At 39.9% G+C, this 16,181-nt stretch overlaps 1 protein-coding gene across 4 annotated transcripts in view; it reads right to left on the reverse strand.

The window, feature by feature from the left end:
* Window positions 1-16,181, reverse strand: part of PIEZO2 (piezo type mechanosensitive ion channel component 2) — a gene marked incomplete at its 5' end in the record, with an annotated part of 454,715 nt that overhangs the window by 198,608 nt on the left and 239,926 nt on the right. The gene's annotated exons all lie outside the window — the stretch shown is intronic.

A 16,181-nucleotide genomic window follows, 5' to 3' on the forward strand; every position in this document is an offset into this window, starting at 1 on the left:
ATTGGAAGATTTGGGTTCAAGTGTAATAAGCCTGACACTGACAAGCGGCATTCCTCGAGGGGGGGGGTGGGGGGGGAGGGGGGGGCGGGGGTAGGGTGGGGGAGGGGTGGAGGTGAGGGCCCTTCCCATGGCCGTGTGTTCCTCCTCCTCCATTCCAAAGAGATAACTACTCTTGGCTTTCCTTATCTCATTTAAGTCAAATGCAAGTGACTCACGGTTTATAGAGATAAAAGCTTATTTAGGGACGCGGCGTGTGTGCGATCACAGACGGACTGGATTCATTTACATTGTGTATATTATATATTTTGGCAAAAACATAAAGTACAACACACAGCAAGACCCCCATTGCCTACCAATGTTAACCACTGGTAACATTTTGATAAATTAAAGCATTGTTAATAATATCTACCACTAACTGAGCAATTGCTCTGTGTTATAAGATTGGTACATATTATTTCATCCAGCCAGTTACCATACAGAGTTAGGCACTATTATTTATCCTTCTTTGTATTTAAAAAAAAAAAATCAACACAATAAATACTGTTACGCTGAAAAGAAATAAAAAATTAAAAAAAAAAACAAAAACAAAACTTCGGCTCCAAAAGGAAAAAGTATTTCCCTGAAGTCACACAGATAGAGGAGAGTGAAGTATACTCAAGCTCCATTTAGATCCAAAGTTTATGCTCTCCACCACTGTGTTCTCAAGTATGTACCTGCCTGGCTTTCCTTTCCAAGCTTCCTTGGTGCCTTGACATGCATACTGAGAGTTTACAATGCTAAGCTCCTACATCACCTATTGTTTTGGAAATAATTAGTTCATTTACTGTATCACTAATATTTTTATTACTCACTGATGATTTTTATTTTTTATTTTTTTAAAGATTTTATTTATTTATTTGACAGACAGAGAGGCAGCGAGAGAGGGAACACAAGCAAGGAGAGTGAGAGAGGGAGAAGCAGACTTCCCACAGAGCCGGGAGCCTGATGCTGGGCTCAATCTCAGGACCCCAGGATCATGACCTGAGCTGAAGGCAGACACTTAATGACTGAGACACCCAGACGCCCCTCACTGATGATTTTTAAACATCACCAAGTTCATGATCAGACAGCACGTAACTATTCCACTATTGTGCATTTAAAATGTTTTCATTTATTTGTTACTATCATAATATGAAAAAGTTAAAACTTAATTACTTCAAGAATCTAGGAGAAAATCTTCAGACCAGTCTAATTTGCTTTTTTAAAAAATGGTCTGGAAGAGACCATGCCTCACAGAAGCTTCACATTCACACATGGTTCTAAACCTTTCCGAACAGAGAAACATGAAAGTGGGAAGAGATCCCTTTACATCCGTAAATGAAACAAACATGATTGTGTCAGAGGGATTAAAAAATTACAAATTCCATTCATTTGGAGTAAGAGGAAGAGAATTCAACTAAGAAAGCTGCATCTAAACTACACTTAGAATGATGAAATCTAATGATTGATTTTATCACCAAAGGTAGAAGTTTATTGTAAACTATTAAAAGTGATCAAAGAGAGCAAACAAAAATTAGCATCATTACAGTGAGAGGAAAGAGGGGATCCAGGAGAGAGACCAGAACACAAAGGCCAGGCTCTGGTAGGTGCTTGCTGTGTGGGGCTAAGATCAGGAGAGCTGCTAGTCCTAATAGGTTATTAGAGCTCTTTCATGGGAAACAAATTGACTGTGGCATTGTATAAAAAGCACTAACCAAGCAGGGTTGAGGGCAAAAGAATTCTTCAAGGAAAGGTGTCAAGGACTCCAGCTGTGGCCTCAGCTGCTCCTTGCCCCATGGTACAGAGACCTAGGAAGCCCCAGCAAAGCTTTACGCCCGCCTTTCCCACCTGTGGACTGCATTAAGCAACCAGTCTGCAACAGTCTCTTTGAGGCAACAGGCTCGGCTTTGTGTTTCTTGGTCCCAAAAGACACATTTCGCAGCATACATATATTACGAGAGTAAATGAATGCTGTTTGCAAAAGCAATCACGCCGCTCGCTGTGATAGAATTCAGCTACTGGATCCAGGATTGGGCTGTGATCCCGATTTGCAATGAAATCATTCAGCCACAGAGGTGCTAACCTATTAACTACTACTCTTGGCTTGCTGACTTAACAAAGCCGTGCATTCATAATGGCACGACTGCAGAAACAAAGACACTTTTGAAGAATATAATGAAGAGCACCTCCAATGCACGGGTCACAGTCTAACTGATATATCATTTGGGGATCATTTTATCAATCAAGTCTCCTTCTTCACTGTTTAGACCAGTGTCTACTAAAGTACATTCATCAGAATGTCAGTCCTCAGAAATGCGGTAAGTTAAACAAAACAAGGCAAAAAAATGAAAAAAAAAAAAGTCTTCAAATAAGTGTTAGAAAATCACAATGCATAGTACTGTGGTAAAGAACCTGTGAAGTTCTGTAGTAAAACAAGAAATTTGAGTTGATTTATGCCTCTGTTCCAAAATTTATTTGACCAAAAATCACTTCTTAAAATTTTTATCTGATGCCTATCACATTTTACTGAGCTAGTATTCATGGAACCGGTCTTAGGAAATGTTGGGCTAGAGTCTGCTTACTGGTCTAGTTTTTGATTGAAATGAATGGATAATTTGGAAACTATTCTAATGTGCAGCTAAGCTCTACAAATTTGATGTTTACTAGGTCTCAAATAACTTTTGAAGTCAGTGGCATCTCATTCCATTCTCTTATCCAGTCGTCCAACTCTCCATCCATTAACTCGCTAAGTCATTGAAATCATGAAGCTGGAAGAAACTACAAATAGTCCAGTTCTCTTCATCTGATAGATAGGAAACCAACATGGGAAAGGGCTAAATGGTTGGCCCAACTGCTCACCTAGGGGCAGAGTACTTCTACTCAAAGTCTTCTGGTGAGTATAGGCAACACTCACTGCTCCTGTCCTTACTCAGTCATCTTCTACCTACTGTAACAGGCTCCTTTGCCCCCACTGCTCAGAAAACGCTCTTTCAAGGGTCACAAGTGATCTCCCTGCTACAAGGCCCAAATAGCCCATTCCAGTTCTCATCCTACCCCACCTCTGAACTGCACTTGATAAGCAAGATCAGCCCTTTCTGTTCTCGAACCTACTCCTTGGTTTTCTCGCCTTTCTCTTCTAGCTATCTATCTACTGTGGATATTCCTGGAAACTTGCATTGCTTAGTGGGAAATCCCACTAAGAAGTACTGGGCTGGGGGTGCCTGGGTGGCTCACAAGGTTAAGCCTCTGCCTTCGGCTCAGGTGATGATCTTAGGGTCCTGGGATCGAGCCCCACATCGGGCTCTCTGTTCGGTGGGGAGTCTGCTTTCCCCTCTCTCTCTGCCTGCCTGCTTGTGATCTCTCACTCTCTCTGTCAAATAAATAAATAAAGTCTTAAAAAAAAAAAGTACTGGGCTGGGTTTTACCCATCAGACTCTTCTTTTCTCCTCAAATATTGATGAGTCTGCAAGGTTCTACAGGTTCTACTCTTCACTTATTTTTCTTCTAACGCTACATGGTAAACCTGGATGATTTACCTACCCCACAGGCTCCCCAGGCACCAACATGATGACTTACAAATCTACACAGCAAGTCCAAACCTTTCCCCTGAGATATACCAACAGATACCCACTTTCCTACTAGATATGTCCACTTCTAAAGCTTTTAAAACTAAATGTTATCTTTATTCCAAAATCTGTTCTTCCTAACCTTGAAAAATGGCGCTGTCGTTAATCTAGAAACCAAGACAGAACCTGGACCCTGCCATTCTCTCACTGAGAAGCTGGAGGTTCTGTCTCCATAATGTTTCTCTTGCCGCCATTTTATCCCCACATCTCAGTTCTGCTCCTGGATTACTGCAGTAGCACCCTTATTATTTTGTCTCAGGTGGTCCCCTCTGCCAACAGGTCTCCATGTTACTACCAGAGTTTCATTTTTAGAAGCATAAGGTTGACAATGTGAACTGTGCTGCCCACAGGAAAGGTCCACATTCCTGAGTATGGTATGTGAGGCTCTTGGTGTTCCAGGCCTGGTTGCCTTAACTCTTATATGATTTCCTTGTACCTCAAATCCCATCCACCCCAAATATGCAAATGTTTTTCCCTGTGAGCTGTTGTGCAACCTTCTCCCTTAGCCAACAATGCCCTTCCCCCACACTTTTATATTCTCTTCACCTCTCAAACTCACTTTCCACATCTCCATCTGGAAGCCCTTCCATCACCCTTCCTTGACCATTTCCTCCTTTAGAAGCCTGCCATACCTTGCACATACTTGATCATAAAATGTTTAATATTTTATGTCACTCAGTTATTTACCAGATGAGAGCTTCCTGTCTACTTCCTCTCTGTATCCAAGAACTATATATGTATGTATATATGTATGCTTTCCTTGTATGCATGTATGTGTGTGTATGTGTGTGTATATATATACACATAGAGAGAGACAGATAGTATTTATTCTGCCAGCCCTTACTCTCTTCACACTGTCCCATATATATATATGTGTGTGTATATGTATACATATGTATATACGTATACGTGTATACGTATACGTATATACGTATATACATACACGTGTATACGTATATACGTATACATATAGGTATACACGTATATACGTATATACATACACACATATACCTATATGTATACATATACACATACACACATATACCTATACGTATACGTATACGTATACATACACACATATACCTATACGTATACGTATACATACATATACATATACATATGTATACATGTATACGTATATGCATATGTATATATGTATACGTATATACGTATACATATATACATATGCATACATATACACACACATATATATATGGGACAGTGTGAAGAGAGTAAGGGCTGGCAGAATAAACACTATATATAATATGTATGTATACATGTATGTATATATGTATATATACGTATACATACATATGTATACATATATACATATATGAGTATGTGTATATATGTATATGTGTATATACGCATATACATGTATACATATATACTATATACACATATATACATACATATATATGTGTATGTGTATACATATGTATATATACATATACACATATATATGGGACAGTGTGAAGAGAGTAAGGGTTGGAAGAATAAATACTATCTCTAAATATTTACACTTCACTTTGTATAACAGTAGTTTGTGCAAAGTATTGGTGAAGAATTAGATAAGATATTTTAGTTCATTTAGATCGTTTCATTCAGGAAAAATAAAATACAAACCCAGACAGGAAGAAAGGTTACGTTGTCTGGGAATAGCTAGAGATCAGCAGCTCATGATTAGTCTCAGTTACTTGAACACAAAGATGTAATTGTCAAAACTGGAAAATATAAATCATGATATATATATATATATACATATCATATAATATATACATGACATATGTATGTGGTTTTGTTAAATACATACATTGGAGAAAACATTTGAAGAACAGGAGATATGGAGTGTATCTAATGAACATTAAAAGGCTCAATTTGGCAGAATTCTTTATCCATTTATTCAAAAACTATTCATTACGCCATCTCCAATGTGCCAAGCACTGTCTTGGAAATTGATTGTTGGTTATAAAGGTATGTAAGGGAGATAAAGTCAAAAAGATGGGGTTAAGGTTGGACCCAACTGGGATTGGGTTTTTGGCAAAGAATCCCATAGCCCGAACTGCTGAAGGATTTGGAGCAAAGGAGGAACATAATCACCAAGGAAACTGAGAGACTGTAGGAGAGACTGTGATTTGGTTGTAGGAAATGGGGCGTGGAGGCAGTGTTTTCATGGTAATGTGAGTTGTAGTGCGGAGGCAATATTTCATGCTGGAAGCCACAATGGGATTTGTGCCTGAGAGAGAAGTCATGGCTGAAGGGGTAAACTTGAGAGTTTCCTTCCATATATGTTGGCTCAAGTCAACAGAATAAATTAGATTGTCCAGGGATGATGCATTGCAGAGTAAATCTTTGGATAAGGTTCTTTGGTTCTTTGAACTAATTATAAGTATACACCCAGAGTACTTAACAATAAATTAAATTTTATTTCAAATAAATTCTACATTTGAAATCACACTAACCATGTTTTGTGTTGAAGTCCTGTTTTAATGAATTAATGAGTTAGGTAGATAGATATTTCCCTATAAAATGTTACCCTCGGGTTCCAGGTATACAACAGTTACATTTTTCATATATATATACACATATATAATTTCATATTTATATGTCATAGAACATTTCAATATTTTATTTATAGTATTTATATTTCATATAAAATTTCATATATATATATAAGCTTATGCTAAACTGCTTAAAATGTCATGTTCTCTTAAACAGGCAAATATTTTCTTTCTAAACTTGTCGTAGTTGCATTGGTCTTATTTGTTGAGGGTGATTATATTTCTTGAAGAGGAATTGAGGACGCTGGAAATTGGGAATAACCTACATATCCTTCAAGAGGAAAACGAATAGATTAAATTAGTACATCTCCACAAAATAAAATAAATACTATAAATGAATAAAGTGGTGCAAAAGTATGTGTGATGGATCTAAATATGGATGTATCATCGCATAACCATAACATAGAAGAAGAAGCAAAAGTACAGAATGTAGATCACTTAGGGATTTATGCATAAAAATGCATAAATTTATGCATAAAAATGACGTGAAAATGACAAACATTTATTTCTGGGAAGGGATATAATAATCTACTGTATAAATACCAAAAATATTACTAATGTTCAAGTCCCTAAATTGGTTGAAAGCTAGTTGATAGGAACAAAAATGTATCTTTAATACTTCATATTATTTTTAAAAGTTGGAATAGTCATGCTGCTTAAAATTTCTTGTGTAGAACATATCTGAAAAACATGAAGTCAATTATCTTGCCTGGAAAAGACAATGACTTTTTTATTGAGGTAAAATTGGTATATAGCATATTAATTTCAGGTGTATGACATAATAATTGGTACTTGTACACACCACAAAGTGATAACCATAATAACTCTGGTTACCATCCATCACCATACAGTTGATCCCCCTCTTTACCCTTGCTGCCCACCCACTTACCCCCTCCCCCTCTGATAACTGCCAATCTGTTCTCTGAATCTATGAGTTTGTTTTATCTTGTTTGTTCATTTGTCTTCTTTGTTCATTTGTTCTGTTTTTTTCAGATGCCATGTATAAGTGAAATCATATAGTATTTGTCTTTGTCTGATTTATTTCACTTGGCACAATATCCTCAAGGTCCATCTGTTTTGTCACCAATGGCAACATTTTCTTCTTTTTATAGCCAAATAGTATACCATCGTGCATGTGTATCACATTTTCTTGATCCATTCATCTATCCATGGATAATTATGCTATTTCCATCTTTTTTTGTTATTTCCATATCTTGACTATTGTAAATAATGCTGCAATGAACATAGTGGTGCATATATCTTTTCAAATTAGTGTTCTCATTTTCTTTGGATAAATACCCAAAAGTGGAATAGCTAGATCTAGAACACATGGTAGGTCAATCTTTAGTTTTTTAAGGAACCTCCATATTGTTTCTTATAGTGGCTGCACCAACAGTGTAAGAGGGGTTCCATTTCTCCACATCTTCTTCAACACTTGTTATTTCATGTCTTGTTGGTAATAGCCATTCTAACAGGTGTGAGGTGGTATCTCACTGTGGTTTTGATCAGCATTTCCCTGATAATTAGTAATGCTGACATCTTTTCCTGTGCCTGTTGGCCGTCTGTAGGTCTTCCTTTGGAAAAATGTCTATTTAGATCCTCTGACCATTTTTTAAAAATTGGGTTGTTTCATCTTTTGCTATTGAGTTGAGTTTTTTATATATTTTGGACATCAGCCCTTATCAGACATATGATTTGAAAATATTTTCTCCTGTTCAGTGAGTTGGCTTGTCATTTTGTTAATGTTTCCTTTGCTGTGCAGATTTTTCAGTTTGATGAGATCCCACTTGTTTATTTTTGCTTTTGTTACTTTTACTTTTGGAGTCAGATCTAAAAATTCAACACTAAGATATAAGGAGCTTGTGGCCTATATTTTTTTTCCCTAGGAGTTTGATGGTTTCAAGGGATTAATTTTATTAATGTTTGATTAATGTTCTAATGACCATGATTATATTAGGTCTGACTCATTACTCAAATACAATCACCAGCCTTCCCGGCAAGGTCCAGAAAAGTGAGGCATGTGGGTATTTCCATGGGCAAATCAATTCATTTTTCCAAGTTTCAGTTTTTTCATCTACAAAATGATTTCTCAGGGTCTCCCTGACTCTAACGTTTCATTTCAAATAGGAAAATCCACATTAAGGAGGCAGTGAAATTGAGATGGGACTGGGAAAGAAGAAAAATGCTGGAGTTTCGGGTATTGCTGAGAAGGAGAACCAGGTGTAAATGCAACCACAGTCCTCTCTGGAAGTTCAAAACCAGTAATCGCATTTATGCAACTCTTTTTGGGAGGTAAGTCTTTTGATTCCGAGTTAGTAGAAAGGTCAACTTCAATGGAATTCCAATAAATGATTAAAATAGCAAATGAGCATTATTTAAATGAATGCAAACGATTAACTTGGTCTACCTAGTACTCTGGCGGCCTCTGAAGTTGACACACTAAAAGTCAGACTACTTTCGTTTTTCTTAAGCGTAAGTCCTCTGACTGAGGTCCGTCAGTCACTCAGATTTCATAAATCACCTTAAGAACAAAGTGAATGTATATCTAATGGTAAAACCTTAATGTCAGAGATAAAACTCTGATTTCAACTGCTTCCCACGTGTCTTAAAAATATGTATGGAGGGGTGCCTGGGTGGCTCAGTGGGTTAAAGCCTCTGCCTTCTGCTCAGGTCATGATCCCAAGGTCCTGGGATCGAGCCCCACATCAGGCTCTCTGCTCAGCAGGGAGCCTGCTTCCTCCTCTCTCTGTCTCTGCCTGCCTCTCTGCCTACTTGTGATCTCTGTCTATCAAATAATAAATAAATAAATAAATAAATAATATGTATGGAGGCTATCTTTTTATTGAATCTATGACTTCACATAGCAAGTCACATAAGGAAGTATTAAATAGATTTCATGTAAGAGAAGAAAGATACAGATGAGTAAAACTTGAAGGAAATGTATCAAGTATTGAGAATCCCTTTCAATATTCAAATCAAGGGAGTCCACTGTTGTTAATACATTGAAGAAGCCAAGTAGCTCATTTCTATGAATTCAGAAAACTTTTCTGTCACTAAAAGCACAATTGCATGGCAATTTCTAATTATACAAAGGTATGAGCTAAGGCTGAATTTCCAGGATTTTTTTTTCTACATTTAGTGGCAGGATTTTTTTCACCTTGAAGGTGAAACACTGCTTGAGTATTTTAATCCACTTATTGTGAGAAGGTGCTCTTCTCCCTTTGGAACACACACACTTCATTCTTATATAAAGTGTATTGATGGCTTTTCACTTCTGTTATGAGGCAGAGGGTCAGTGAAGAGATTCCTAAGGTTCTTGCTTTGACAGAAATTAAGGGAAGGAATAAAAAAGGGTTGGGAGACAGTCACATATTTGTCCCTATGTACTCAACTGTTCAGGAGTGTGCGGGAGCTGGCTGGTTCTAGGTCTGGGTTCGGTGACAGTGTTTATTACCAGCTTGAAATTGACCACAGTGGGAGTATTCACATCATGGAAGTTGGCAAATGCTGTCAATAGGTACTTTTCCCCCAAAGTGCTTGTTGGGATGGAATATTACTCGGTCATAAAAAAGATTGAAATCTTGCCATTTGCAATAGTGCGGATGGAGTCAGAAAATATTATGTTAAGTGGAATAAGTTAGTCAGAGAAAGACAAATGCCATATGATTTCACTCATATGTGGAATTTAAGAAAAAAAAAGAAATGATCAAAGAGGGGAGGAGAGGTAAACCAAGAAACAGACTCCTAACTAGAGAGAACAAACTGATGGTTACCAGAGGGGAGGTAGGTGTGGTAAGATGGGTTAAATAGGTGATGGGGATTAGGGAAGGCAATTATTGTGATGAGCACCGGGTGTTGTATGGAAGGGCTGAATCTTAAATTGTACACCTGAAACTAACATTATACTGTATGTTAACTAACTGGAATTCAAATTAAAACTTTTAAAAACACACTAGAACTAACAAAATACAAAATAAAATAAAACTCCAAAGCAGTAACAATAGAATGCACTCCTTTTGCTATGTGTGTCTCTTGGGCAAAATTCTAAAAAATACTCTTAAACATCAAATCTAAAATCCTCTACCTGATGTTTAAGGTTCCCTATCCTAAAGCTTATTTCTGGTTCCTCCTAAACTTGTGATCTTCCTCTAAGGGCCTCACCATCCTATGACAAGGACATATTCCTTCCAACTTCTGGATCTTTGCTAACACAGTTTCTATTACTTGGAATTTCCAATCTTATCTTTTGCCCTTGTCCCAGTCAAAATTGATGTGTGTGCTCTTTCAAACTTGTGGCTAGAAACATGACTGTAAATGATCATATATTCTATCCCACCAGTCTCACATCCTGTCAACTTCTTGAAGCATTGAAAGCTCCCTCCCGTGCCTCCTTTTTAGTGATTTTGTGACCATGACAAGGCTCTCACCAAGGAAAGGTCCTGGTGAAAGCCTCTCAGGCATCCTTTCTTACTGCTAGTCAAAAATGATAAAATATCTCAGTGAGCCAAGAACTTCCTCCAGCTGCCCCCTCTTCCGTGCTGGGGCAGTGGATATGTCCTGCCTCTTGGATTTGTCCCTTTCTTATTTTCTATGCACTCACAAGGAATAGTCTGTCCTCTATCAACAATGCTAATTCCTACAGATCACTCATGGGAGTCTCCACATCATTTGTTCCTAAGAGAAAACTCCATCATAACATTTATAAAAACAGAGCTGCACCACCTGGAGCCTATCCCAAAGTGACTTGCCTTCCAAGTTACAAACAAAGCATCGGTCACACTGTCCAGCTGGTGAGCCACCAAGGTCTGGTGGATGTGGGTTTATAAGAACTACACGAAAAACAAGCAGAAATCTCCCTCCTTAAGCGACGCTAGCAGTAAACACAAAGTGCCAACTCGGATGTCCCCTCTTGCTTGAATTGCTGTGCTGAATAGCTTGAGAAAAAATGAACTCAAATTAATTTTGTTAAAAAGAAATTAAGACACGCAATGGATCACTGTGACCAAGTAGCCCATTTATGCTTTTCATAAACACTCGATTTGAAAAAAAAAAAAAAAAAAAAAAAGGCAAGAGGCTTTGTGTCACTACTGGAAGTGAACACAGAATAAAGAAAACAGCATGAACTTTGGACTTCAAGACCTTGAAGTGAACCCCATCCCTGCTAATTTAATTCAACAAATATGTATGAGTATGTATCAGGTCACGGGCATTTGGCCAGGTCCTAGGCCGTCCGTGCCGAGAAAGATAGAGTCCCAGCCTGCAGCAAGGTCTTGTATAGTAAGAAAGGCTGACAGGAGGCAAATAAATTCCTGCTGGTGGGGGAAGGCAACAGTAGGCATGTGTGCAGGTGTCAGCCAAAGAGAGAGACAATTGACTCTTTTTGTCAAGGATACAATAGGGCTGTTCCCTCAGCTGACCAAGTCTGAGATGGGTTTTGAAGGAACTCTGAACTAGTAATGGTGTGTCTGGGAAATTACAAACAAAAGGACTTTGTTGTGATTTACAAGATGAGGATGCATGGTGGGAGACAGCCTTGAAAGGGAATGGGGTCCATGCCGGGGATGACCTTGAATGACATTCAGACATGCAAATGCAAAATGCCAAGGCACTGGAAGAGGTATTGGTTGATATTTATAAGCCACTTGATTTTACGTGCACATATGCCAGCTCTTTCACTTCTCAGTTTCCTACATTATAAAAGAAGAAAATATCACATCCCCCATAAGGGTGTGACAATAAACAGATGTTTGCTGTGCCCCAACTACCCAGCTCCCCACCAGGCAAATTTTGGACGAGTGTTAGAAGCTGCACTTGGAAGTGGTCAGAGCAGTGGGCTGGGATGAAAAAGAACCAGTGTTCATTCTTATTCAAGTGTGTGAGCTTGGAAAGGGAGAAAACTCGACATCCAGTCCAAGGCAGCCACCAGAGACTAAATCCAGGATGCTAAGAGAACCTTAAACAAGACAGAATGGGCCAATACAGCAAGCAGTCTGAGGGACTGAGAAGAGGGTCATACTGCCTGCGCGTCTGCACACACACCCTGCAAATGTGGTTAAATCAAGCAAGCAGAAGCTTAGTCTAGGCTAAAGAGGGTGAGCTGATGTGCTCTGTGTATTTGTGTGGGATGAATCAGGACCAGATATGGGGACCATGTATCTCCATCTGCGTCACCCCCTCCCTCTACACCATTGAGGACTTCTCCCATATAAGGACTGTCCTGCATTACCACCATGCATTCTTCCCCTACAGGACACCCACGTTGACTTGCTACCATCCAATGTCAGACTCTGTTCTCATTCCTCCACCTCTGGGGCCAGGAGCGTGCAGTGCATTTAGCTGTCATGTCTCCTCAGTTTCCTTCTATCTGGGACAACTTCTCAGTCTGTCATTCTTAGATTTTCCATGCTCCGGGAGGTGAATGAGTACAGTCTTCCTTATGTAGGATGATCCTCAATCTGGCTCATGCTTCTTGCGATGCTGTCCTTAGCACACCGGGTGGGGGCCTGCCATTCCAACACATCCCACCTGAATTATTTGGCTGGGGGGCTATTGCCCTTTTATCTCCTTTGTATTCGACTCATATTTTGTGGGCAGATATTCCAAAATTACAATCATCCTGGTCCTTGTCAGACCTCCATCTACCTACCTTAGCAATAATCAACTCCTACCAGGACCCACTACCATCATGGCAGCTGCCAAATGGCCAGTTGGGCCTGTCATTAGTAATCAGTATCCTACTCCAAGAAAGCACGTTGCCTTATCCCCAGTAGATTAATTACTTAGCCAACTGACATCAGTGTGGACCCACGAATTCCTACTTTACTGCATAGATTGTATTTTGAAACTACCATTATTTATTTTGATGCTCAGAGTGTTCCTAAGCTGGGAGAGCCCCTGGAAGTTGGCTCCTGTGATGTCCTTATGGTTTATTAAGCATTTTCCGACTTTCTGATACAGTAAGGTCTCAGGCCCATCCCCCGTTTCCTCTTCCACCAGCCTGTCTACTCTCTGGGCCCCGGAGCCCTGTTTCTACTTTCAGTGGCATGTGGTCTTCAGAAATGGGCTCTCAGAAGTGTGGTGCTTGGCAAGCTCCTCGTTTCTGTGCCTTCCCACTTGAGAGGGTACAAAAAAGATAGGTGTGTTTATTTTAACACACATACCAGCTGCCTCACTTACCTTCCCCTTCTGTAATCTCTGGCACAGAGTCACTTTCTTATACCGGGAACACTCCCTCCAGTAACTCCACGTTGCCTTCTCCCCAGGCCCTGGCTTCCCCACACACTGCTGCAGCAGCCACCCCTTCAAGCCAGCCCCTCACCCTAACTGCACGCTATGCAGACACCAACATCTAAATGCTTGATTGCAAAGAGGAGGAAGGAACAATGGGGAGGCTAGGAAAGATGGAGAACCTCACGGATGCTTGATACCAGTGGGATTTAAGGAGAGACAACAGGAAGGAGAGATGTGAACACCTTTGAGTCAGTCCGTATGTGCACGGGTACTGCCATTACAGCAATGCCCCGAGTTCCAAATCCAGCTTTATGTTCCTCCTGCCTTCTCTCCGTCTCCCCTCCCCCAATCTGAGACTTGCCTCCTGAATAAAGTACCACTGAGCAATGTTGAAGGAAAACAGCAGCAAATTAATCTAAACCGCAGCCTATTTAAATAGAAGTCAGAGTAGTTTGGTGAAGCCAGATGGAGACATCTTTTTGTTTTGATAATGAATTATTTCAGGCCTCGGACCAAATGCTTGACCCCTCTGAATGATAAAATGTGATTATAATGTCTCTGCAGACTGGAGAAATTAACGATGAGCATTGACAGTACGGTTTCTGAAGACAATGGTTAAAGGTATAGGGAATAATCATTTGTGGTGGAGAGTAACCTCCTAATTGCTGGGTTGGGCTGCCTCAACTTAGTTAAGGTGGGGCTGTTTCTGGAATCCTGACCCTGCAGGGTTCTGAATCAGAAATGTCCCAGGAGATACCTGTGTGTGAGCTAGAGGGTGCAAGTGAAGCGGGCCACTGGGTCTATGGTCTTCTCTCAGCTGGATGCAGTGACAGACTAAGAGAGAGGTGACGGTAGGTTCCCCTCGCCCTGGCTCTCCTCCATCCCACACCCAGCACTTCCTTCGGGAGCTGGTCCCGAGGCCCAGCACCCCACCTGCTTGGGTGGCTACCCAAACAGAGCTTCCCATAGACCTTTCCAGAAGCTTTCCACCAGGTCCCACTTCAAGTCCTGGATGTGCCCACTCCTCAGATGCACTGGCTCACCTCCATCTCTCTCATCAGACCTCCCCTTCCCCAGCTCTGTCCACAATTTGTACAGTCTAGTTCCTGGAATAAATTCTTTATTGCATCGCTGAGCAGATTGGTCCCTGACAAGCCCTGACTGACACACTCCTACTGTAATTCTCTAATGGGCTTGCAAAGATCTTGTGAATTACTGCAAACTGGGGAACAGGTAAGATCTACTCTGTCCAGAGGTAGGGGATGGACTCCAGGTTATTGGAGCATATGCAGCCATGGGTCTCCATTCTGCTTGATCTCAAAAATAAGGATTATAAATCTGATCCACGCACATTTCTGAGGCTCTCATTTGTCCATGTGACAGTCTGCAAATGCCATGAAGTACAAGCCTTTGTCATTGCAGTAATGTCTCACAGTAAGCAGCCAAAAGAGGAATTAACTTCTACTAAATCTGCTTTTAGCTTTCTGTATATCATGCTGGGCAGGGCATGACCCTCCAGCTCAGTGGGGTTTTTTTTGTTGTTTTTTTGTTTTTGTTTTTTTCAAATGCAAGCCATGGCTAATCAGTTTATACACTGAGGGGCCATCAACCAGCATTTTCTTTCTCATGAAGCAATAGAATAAAGTGGAACAAAAATCGAGGAGTGTAGAGCCTGGGGCAAGAGTAGCAATTGTTTTTTTGCAACTTCATACATTTGCGCGGCATTGGATCTTGACACGTGTGGTTACAGCACAAAAAATTTGAGAACGATTCTGTAGCACATTCTATCAAGCAGGTGGAGTCTTTATATAGGGGCAGAGGAAGATGATACAAAGGTAGAGAACAGACGAAAATAACACAGATCCTCTCTCCAAATCTCTTGGAACCAAACGGTATTTCAAAATTCATACTCTTTCTGACTTCGGAGAGACACCTCTTACTCTATGATTTAATACTGGCAGAGGGTACTAGGACAGTGACCACAACCAACCACACACACTTGGGGCAACTCACACGGACTGCAATGGTCTCTGCTTGGCAACCAGGTAAGTTCAGGTCAGGTCAGGTTTTGCCACCAACAAACTGGGCTCTGAAACGTTAAGTTTTTGCTGCGTTTTTGAATTGGAGATTGTGGATCTGTACTCAAGCAAATCAGAGCAAATTAGAAGTACCAAGCCGTAAAACAAATCAAAATTGTTCCAGGAATAAATCTAATAATCACATGAGAAAAAAAAAAACTTTGAATTTTTAACTGTCCAAAAGTGTACCCATAAGTAAATCTAAAAAATGAAAATATAAATTTGTAAAGCAAAAATTATAGTGTGCTGATCTACACCACAAATAGAATTGCCAGAGAGTATCTCTAAATATACCTCCCCAGTGAAAATGAGATTTGGTTTTCAAAAGTTTGTTCAGTAAGCATTTTGAGTAATGCAGAATTCATTAACTGACAGGCAGACTGGAGGCAAAATAGACAATTTAGAGACTCCCAGAGTAAAAGAAACAAAAATATATATTCACACAAAGACCTAGATGCAAATGTTTTTAATAGCTTTATTCATAATCACCAAAACTAAAAACAGCCCCAACATCCACAATGATCTACACAACAGAACATGATGAGCAATAAAAGGGAATGAAGCACAGATACTTTCAACTCTGTGGATGAACCTAAAAGGCATTATACTAAGGAAAGAAGCCAGACATAGAAGGTCACGTGCTCCATGAGACCATTCATAGGACAATT

The sequence above is a fragment of the Martes martes genome (genome assembly GCF_963455335.1).
Source record: "Martes martes genome assembly, chromosome: 13".
NCBI classification, from domain to species: Eukaryota; Metazoa; Chordata; class Mammalia; order Carnivora; family Mustelidae; genus Martes; species Martes martes.